The sequence below is a fragment of the Triticum dicoccoides genome, chromosome 4A (genome assembly GCF_002162155.2).
Source record: "Triticum dicoccoides isolate Atlit2015 ecotype Zavitan chromosome 4A, WEW_v2.0, whole genome shotgun sequence".
In the NCBI taxonomy this organism is placed as follows: domain Eukaryota; kingdom Viridiplantae; phylum Streptophyta; class Magnoliopsida; order Poales; family Poaceae; genus Triticum; species Triticum dicoccoides.
Genome location: NC_041386.1, coordinates 659,124,199 through 659,132,214, shown reverse-complemented (window position 1 = coordinate 659,132,214; position 8,016 = coordinate 659,124,199).

The window sequence follows — 8,016 nt, the reverse complement described above, 5'->3', positions numbered from 1 at the left end:
CCGAACCATTTTTTTTAAGAAAACCACTTCGGGTTTTTTAAAGAAAAACCCTAAATTTTTTTAGATTGTTTTTTCTTCGGTTTATTTATTTAGCGAGCGTTCGCTCGTTCGTTCGTTTTAACGAACGCGTTCATCGTTTAGATACAGATAACGAATGTTCGTTCATTAATCTGTTCGTCGTTTTTCTTTTTCTCGGATTTATTCCGTGATTTTTCTGATCGTGATTTCTGATCCGATTTTCGTTTTAGTTTATCTTTTCGCTCGTTTATCGGAATCAGGCGATTCAAACGCCTAGAGTTTCGTCTCGAGACCCTCTTTCTGTTTAATCCACTCAAACCAGTTTTTGCTTCTATAAAATTTGACTTAGTTCCAGATTAGTAAACGAAGCTTGTTTCTTTCGCAATTTGAGTTTTGCTTCTTCGTTTGATTTGATTCTTTTTGCAAACCGGAGTTCTTAAGTTGAACTTTATGGTTAGATCTTTTATTTGAGTTTTACCTGTGCATTAGGTGAGTACTTATTGTATGCTTCTTTGTTTGATTGCGTACGATAGAGTACCCAGATTGCGCCGCTTGCTACTTTGAATCCCTAGGTTTCACAGATCATCAGCAAGGCAAGTAACACTTTAATCATATCCCTTTACTATCCAGTTTTTATGCATTAGATCAATCCTCAAACATTGCATGAATAGGACCTAATTAAATTGTGGGTTTTGGGAAGTAGATTGAGATAGTACCTATTACCTGTTTTATTATCAAACCCTTGGGAGTTACTTCTACGTTTGCTTATTTTGCCATGCTATGCAAGTAGACGTGGATTGGGTGAGTGATTTTCCATGACAGATGTGAGATTGTTAATTAATGGTTTATTTAAGGTGGCAACATTAATACACATCTGGGTGGATTGAGGTACCTGGTTATTCCAGGATTGCCTGTCAAGGCACCTGGGTAGACCAGGATTGCCTGTTTTTTTATGGACTGCCACCCAGGCTCGAAGGGATCGTAAGATTATTCATGCTAGAAACTTCTGTGTGTAGCCACATGCTATTATGGGCTCTAGCATAGTTGACTAAGTCGTGCGAACTCTTATAGTGGTAGACTAGCAGATGTAGGGGAAAGTAGGTGTACCGGTCTACCCAATCGTAAGGTGCTAGCGCTTCTGAAAGACTATGTCTCAGTCATCCGTTTCTCAAACACCATGTAGTGTGAGAAAACCAACGGAGGAGATCGAGTCATGTGGGGAAAAGTGCGCAACCTCTGCAGAGTGTATAAACTAATCATGATTAGCCGTGTCCCCGGTTATGGACGTTTTGAGTATCTAGTACTTGGATTATCGTGTGAATCTCATCATGTTACTTTAAATTAATATTGTTGGGTTTTAATGATGATGTTTAATTGGGATTGAGAATGCTGTCAACCATTCTCAATGTTTAACAACTACCGTGATAGTTAAAAAAAATTATTCCTTTCCAGTACGGAAAAACTGGCTTTACGCAAAACTGTAACCATAGAGCTTTCCACCAGCCATATATGCATGTAGAATAGCTTTATTCTTCATTACTCTCTATGTGTTATTTTGCCAGCATATTCCATGTGCTGACCCGTTTTCGGGCTGCAACGTTCATGTTGCAGACTTTTCAGACGACGAGTAAGATTGCCTTAGGATCGTGGTCCTATACTCAGTGATGCCGTTGGAGTTGATGGACTCGCTTATCTTCCAAGCCTTCCGCTGTTATCGTTATTAGATGGCCTTAAGCCATATTTATTGTAATAAGCTCTCTTTGGAGACATTCGATGTAATAAGTGTGTGATTGCTACTCTGTTATAAATCCTTCAAGTACTGTGCGTGTCAGCATTACTGATCCAGGGATGACACTGATGCAGAGAGATCAGACCGTCTGAGGTCTGGTCGCTACAAGATGGTATCAGAGCACACGCTGACTGTAGGACACGACCACTAAGCCAAAGCCCTAGATCACTACTCTCTCTTCTCGTTTCTAACTCCTCATCTTTTCTACTCTCTTAGGATGGCGGATGCAAGGAACAAGTTCATGCAACCGGATGAAGATACACCCTTTGGATGACACCTGAAGGAAGTCACCAATTACCTTAAGATCGGAGTACCAAGCTTCACCGGGACCTACAATGCCACCTTACCTGAAGAGGAGCACTGGATGATTCAAGTTCAAGTTCCAGGAAGGACGTTCATGCCCGTCACTGAGCCCATAGAGTTTTCCTTTGATGCACCAACCTGGAGTCCAGGAAAAAGCATGGCAAGCCACATTACCATGGGACGTATTGGAGAAGTTTACCACAAGGAGCTTAATGATACTATCTACCAGATTTGTGGGCGCCGAGATGAGCAATGGGAGATGATCAGCACCCGGAAGGACCGCTCAATTGCAGCTTTCATCCAGGAGTTAAACAAGCACATTCGACGCCAAGAGAACCAGATGTGCGCAGGAATGATGGATCTAAAGAATGCCATGATCAAAATCACGGAACTGGAGGAAGAACTCAAGTCTACACGTGATGGATATGAGGAGGAAATTGCAACACTAGTGGAGAAGAGCGATGATCTGAAGAAGAAGCTGAAAGTATTTATGGGATTTCCCGCGACAGAAGGAGAAGATGAAGATTTCACATGTCCAGAGAACTACATCATCATTGACGACACCGACTTGGACCCAGATGATAGTGATGATGATTATGTTGATGAAGCTGGAGCAGATATCATGGAGTCTTAATCGGAGCAGTTTTTCTAGTCGACCACCATAACAGTAGTAGTATTTCCCCATGTATCTAGTATAGTCCAAGCACTTTTGTAACGATAGATAGACCGTTGTATGCCCTTGCTTGTTGAATGAAGTGTTTTGATTGAAATTTGTCTCATGTGCATATGGGTAGTGTTTTCCCTCTAGACCTCATTCTATTCTATATTCTCATCCTTTCTAAACCCTCAGATGCCTCCAAGACGTGACAATGGATTTCCACCGGAGCTCACCCAGTTGATCCAGCAGCAGAATGCATTGATGCATATACTAGTCCAGAATCAGAATCAGGGGAACAACATAAACAACAATCCACCACCGCCACCACCTGTTGATCACTTAACCCGTTTCCTTAGGCTAAATCCGCCGGTGTTTTCCAATAGCACCGAGCCGATTGTTGCAGATGATTGGCTTCGCAAGACAACCAGGGAGTTAACCACTGCAGGATGCACAGATGCGGAGAAGGTGCGATTTGCCGCACACCAGCTTGATGGACCCGCAGCATCATGGTGGGAGAATTTCACAGCCACTTATCCAGTAGACACTGTCACATGGGATCAGTTTCAGCAGGCTTTCCGTACTGCCCATGTTTCAACAGGAGCAATGGCCATGAAGAAGCGTGAGTTTCGCAACTTACGCCAGGGAGGACGTATAGTTGGCCAGTATGTGGATGACTTTAGTAAGCTAGCACGTTATGCCCCAGATGACGTTGCTACGGATGCAGCTAAGCAAGAGAAGTTTCTGGAAGGACTGAATGATGAGCTGAGTATGCAGTTGATGGTAGCAAGTTCCAATAACTACCAGGAGTTGGTAGATAGAGCTCTGATGGTTGAAGGGAAGCAGCAGCAGATTGAGAACCGCAAGAGGAAGTATGGACAAGGGAAGCACAATTCTTGAACTCATCAGAAGCCACGATTTACTCCAAAGTCAGGAGGACAGTTTCAGCATACCCATGGAGGAAGTAGTTCGCACAATCACAATGGTCCCAAGAATGGTAATGGGAATGGAGGAAGCAACGGCCAGAACCGTACCAACCCATCAACCCCAGCCAAGAGAGATCTGAGTCAAGTCATTTGCTTTAAGTGTTAGAAGACCGGACATTACGCCAATGAATGCCCTGAAGGCCAGAACGGAAATGGAAATGGAAGCTCAGGGAAGAAGCCAAACCCTTTCAACAGGGGATAGGTAAACCACGTTAGCGTGGAGGAGGTTGAAGCTCAGCCAGATGCAGTAATAGGTAAGTTTTTGGTTAAGTCATTTACTGCACTCATTCTTTTTGATACTGGTGCATCGCATTCATACATATCAAGGGGATTTGTGGATAAGTATAGACTGCCCACTAGGGTTCTGAAAACACCCATGCTAGTAACCTCACCAGGAGCAAAGTATATGGCCAGTCGAGGATGTTTTCAAGTTCCGTTGGGTATAGGCAAGCATGTTTTCCCCTTAGATTTAATCATTTTGGAATCTCAAGGTTTGGATGTAATTCTGGGTATGGATTGGCTATCAATGTATGGAGGAAACATTGATTGCGCCAGTAAGTCGATTCTGCTTACTACCCAAGAAGGGAAAGGATAAGGTATGTATCAAGGCATGAGCCGAGGAGGATGCACGTAAATTCCTTACTAGGAGTTGTGCAGGAGGAAGTACCAGTGGTGAAGGATTTTCCTGATGTATTTCCGGAAGAGTTGCCAGGCATGCCACCAGACAGAGACATTGAGTTTTTGATTGAACTTTTGCTAGGCACAGGGCTAATATCCAAGAGACCATACAGGATGCTAGCAAAGGATTTGGTGGAGATTAAGAGTCAGATTAAGGAGTTACTGGATAAAGGTTATATTCTCCCAAGTTCTTCGCCTTGGGGATCACCAGTACTTCTAGTGGAAAAGAAGGATGGATCTTTGAGGATGGTTGTTGATTATCGAGGATTGAATTCTGTAACCATCAAGAATAAGTACCCACTGCCGATGATCAATGATCTGTTTGACCGCTTGAAAGGAGCCAAGGTATTTTATAAGATTGATTTGCGATCAGGATACCATCAGTTGAAGATTCGAGAGCAGGATATACCTAAGACGGTTTTTACCACCAGGTATGGGCTGTACGAGTACACCGTTATGTCATTTGGTCTGACTAACGCACCTGCCTATTTCATGAACATGATGAACAAAGTATTTATGGAGGTCCTGGATAAGTTCGTCGTGGTGTTCATTGATGATATTTTAGTCTATTCAAAGAATGAAGAAGAGCACAAAGAGCATTTGTGTTTGGTATTGGAGAAGCTCAAAGAACATCAGTTATATGCCAAGTTTAGCAAATGTGAGTTTTGGTTGAAGGAAGTTGGATTCCTCGGACATGTTATATCCGGAGAAGGAATAGCAGTAGACCCCACCAAAGTTGTCACCGTGACAAATTGGGTAGCCCCAATGACAGTTGGAGAGACCAGGAGTTTTCTTGGACTGGCAGGATATTACCGGAGATGTATTGAGAACTTCTCAAAAATTGCAAAACCTATGACGGAATTGCTGAAGAAGGATAACAAGTTCAAATGGACTGAGGAGTGTGAGGCCAGTTTCCAGGAGTTGAAGGAACGTTTGGTTACCTCACCAGTGTTGATTCTGCCAGATCAGACCAAGGATTACGAGGTGTATTGCGATGCTTCACGTCGAGGACTGGGAGCAGTGCTTATGCAGGACGGGAGAGTTGTTTCGTATGATTCACGACAGCTGAAACCTCATGAGTTGAATTATGCCACACATGATTTGGAGTTAGCAGCCGTAGTGCATGCTTTGAAGACATGGAGACATTTTCTTATCGGAAATCATTGTGAAGTGTACACGGATCACAAGAGTTTGAAGTAAATTTTCACGCAGAAGGAGTTGAACCTCAAACAAAGGAGATGGTTGGAGCTCATCAAAGATTATGATATGAGATTGCAGTATCACACACCCCGGGAAGGCTAATGTAGTAGCCTACGCGTTGAGCCGTAAGAGCCATGTCAATACACTCATGACCGCAGGACTGACAAAGGAGTTAGCCGAGGACTTTTACAGACTATGTTTAGAGATAGTTCCAAGAGGCTATGTAGCAGCATTGGAGATTCAGTCGACCCTGATGGATAAGATCAGAGAAGCTCAAAAGACCGATAAGGAGATTGCAGAGATAAAGGAGAGATTGAACAAGGGAAAAGCCAAGGGATTTCGTGAGGATGAGCATGATACCCTCTGGTTTGAGGACCGCGTTTATGTACCCAATGACCCTGAGATCGGGAAGCTGATTTTGCAAGAGGCCCATGATTCGCCGTATTCAATTCACCCAGGGAATACCAAGATGTATTTGGATTTGAAGGAGACTTTCTGGTGGACCGGAATGAAGAAGGATATTGCGGAGTATGTAGCAGTTTGTGATGTATGTCAGAGAGTAAAGGCAGAGCATCAGAAGCCAGCAGGATTGTTGCAACCATTGCCGATACCCGAATGGAAGTGGGATAAGCTAGGCCTGGATTTTATTACGGGATTGCCCAATACTTGTTCAGGCTATGACCCGATTTGGGTGGTAGTCGATCGTTTGACAAAGGTAGCTCATTTCATTCCAGTGAAGACAACTTACACCAGTGCCAAATTGGCCATGATTTACATGACCAGGATCGTATGTCTGCATGGAGTTCCTAGGAGCATTGTATCATATAGAGGAACCCAGTTCACCTCAAAGTTCTGGAATCAGTTGCACGAAACTTTGGGTACCAGATTAGAGTTCAGCGCAGCTTTTCATCCGCAGACAGATGGACAGACGGAGAGAGTTAATCGGATTTTAGAGGATATGCTAAGAGCTTGCGCCCTAGACTATGGGTCAAGTTGGGACGACAGTTTGCCATATGCAGAGTTTTCTTACAACAACAGTTATCAATCCAGTTTGAAGATGGCCCCTTTCGAAGCCTTATACGAAAGGAGGTGCAGAACCCCGTTGTCTTGGGACGAAGTTGGAGACCGTCAGTTGTTTGGACCAGATTTGATTAAAGAGTCTGAACGGAAAGCGAAGTTGATTCGTGACAGGCTCAAGGTAGCCTAGTCCAGGCAGAAAAGCTACGCAGATGCAAAATGCAAGGAGACAGTTTATGAAGTCGGAGATAGAGTTTATCTTCGAGTATCTCCATTACGAGGAGTTAAGCATTTTGGTGTTAAGGGAAAGTTAGCGCCACGTTTTGTTGGACCATACAAAGTTTTGGAACGTATGGGAGAGGTTGCCTACAAGTTGGAATTGCCTGAGGGATTGTCAGGAGTTCACGACGTGTTTCACATTTCCCAATTGAAGAAGTGCCACGCAGAGATGGTCGATATACCACTGAGAGATATAGTGTCACTAGAGGCGATTCAGTTGGACAGTGATTTGACCTATGAGGAGAAACCAGTTAAGATTCTTGAGTATGCCAGCAGAGTCACCCGCAGCAAGGTTATCAAGTTCTGTAAGGTTTAGTGGAGCCACCACACCGAGGATGAAGCCACCTGGGAGCGAGAGGAAGATTTGCTGAAGGACCACCCTCACCTATTTTCAAGCCAACACGAATCTCGAGGGCGAGATTCATCTTAAGGGGGGTAGGTTTGTAACATCCCAAATTTTCAATTTGGAATGTTATACATAGATCATCATTGCATATCATATTTTATTTGCATTTTTCCTTGATCCTAGAAATCCCACGCAACTCAAGGACCCACGGAGAGAGTTGGGGATCTCGTTATTTTCATATTTGAGTTTTTCTCAAATTTTGAAAATAGGATCATTTGATTTTATTTATTTTATCTTCAATTATTTCAATTAAAAATATATGAGAGAGGGAATAAAATGACTTTCCCAAAATAAAGAAATAATGAGGAATTAATAAAAAAATCAAATAAGTTTTATTTTGGTGTTTTTGCTATTTTATTTGAATTTAGGAAAAATTGCACGATTTTCAAAAATGCATTTTAGGGCCAAATAAATGTTCATCTTGTTCTAAATATTTTATTTGGGCGATGAAAATTTATTTTGGTATTTTTTTGATTTTAGTTATTTTTCTAGAATTTATTTTCTGTCGGCGGAATTATTTAAAAAAACTCCCCGCGCCCGCCTGGGCCAAAGCCCAGCCGAGCCAGGCCGGCCCAACCCAGCGCCGCCGCCTCCCCTCGCACGCGCCGCCATGCGCGGCACGGACACCGAGGAGAGTCCGAGCCGGACTCCTCCCCTGGCGCCCCCTCGCCCAAGCAAGCCCCCC